Raw genomic sequence first — 824 nt, forward strand, 5'->3', positions numbered from 1 at the left:
CCTGCGGCCCTCCCCTCCCTTCCTTGCATCTTCTTTTTTTTTTCCCCCTCTTATTTTTATTTTCTCACCGCAGTATCGCTCCAGTCCCTCGCCCCCTGCGAGCATCGGGAACATGCGCTGTGCTGCCTCGCCTGGCTGTGCGCCATCTGTGATGCCACGAAATGACATTATTCAAAAGCACAGTTTGATCTGATACACTCGGACGAGAACGTCGCTACGATTGCTGACTGGGCGCATGCAGGCCGCGGGCATATGCCGCGACGCACAATTTACACGGACCCGCCCTGGTGTTCTACCTTGGTGCCGGTGGTGTCCGCCAGTGTTGTGCAAGAGGAAACTGAGGCGGCCACCACTGTGATGCGACGCTGTACTTCGTAGGGTAAAATCTGACACCGACCATGACGGTACGAAGCTGGCGCGGGCACGCACTACCCCAGTGGTGGGCGCTGCTCGCGCGTTGTCTGAGAAGGTGTCGCCAAATCCGCGCTGTTATCATCACCTCCCTCTTCCCCCGTGCCCCACCTTGTTGGAATTCGGCCGAAGCAGTGCCCTCAGGTAATGTGGTGGTTGCGATCCCGTCAGCACCGCAGGTTCAAGAGGCACGAGATGTATTTCCCGCGGCAGCAGGGAGAAGCGGAGGAGGCGCCTCTTTTTCTCTCTTTCTGTGTTTGTATGCGTTTGCGACGTCGCTGATGCATAACACGATATTCAGGTAAAATATGGCATGACCCGCTGAATGAGACATCATCATGCACCACTCTGACGGACGTCCTGCGGCCCTCCCCTCCCTTCCTTGCATCTTCTTTTTTTTTCCCCCGCTTATT

General features: G+C 56.3%; 5 non-coding genes across 5 annotated transcripts; all 5 read left to right on the forward strand.

The window, feature by feature from the left end:
• The first annotated feature begins 149 nt into the window (after window positions 1–149).
• Window positions 150–229, forward strand: Tc00.1047053467779.10. The gene has a single exon (XR_008254753.1). It is a non-coding gene; the product is annotated as a C/D small nucleolar RNA (snoRNA), TB9C3C2 (small nucleolar RNA).
• Window positions 230–261: 32 nt separating this feature from the next.
• On the forward strand, window positions 262–332 carry Tc00.1047053467779.20. Its single transcript, XR_008254754.1, has one exon. It is a non-coding gene; the product is annotated as an H/ACA snoRNA, TC9C3H1 (small nucleolar RNA).
• A 21-nt stretch (window positions 333–353) lies between these two features.
• Window positions 354–465, forward strand: Tc00.1047053467779.30. Its single transcript, XR_008254755.1, has one exon. It is a non-coding gene; the product is annotated as a C/D small nucleolar RNA (snoRNA), TB9C3C3 (small nucleolar RNA).
• A 79-nt stretch (window positions 466–544) lies between these two features.
• On the forward strand, window positions 545–610 carry Tc00.1047053467779.40. The gene has a single exon (XR_008254756.1). It is a non-coding gene; the product is annotated as an H/ACA snoRNA, TC9C3H2 (small nucleolar RNA).
• Window positions 611–689: 79 nt separating this feature from the next.
• Tc00.1047053467779.50 lies at window positions 690–763 on the forward strand. Its single transcript, XR_008254757.1, has one exon. It is a non-coding gene; the product is annotated as a C/D small nucleolar RNA (snoRNA), TB9C3C1 (small nucleolar RNA).
• Window positions 764–824: the final 61 nt, after the last annotated feature.

This window comes from Trypanosoma cruzi (assembly GCF_000209065.1).
Source record: "Trypanosoma cruzi strain CL Brener chromosome Unknown tcruzi_1047053467779, whole genome shotgun sequence".
NCBI lineage: Eukaryota > Euglenozoa > Kinetoplastea > Trypanosomatida > Trypanosomatidae > Trypanosoma > Trypanosoma cruzi.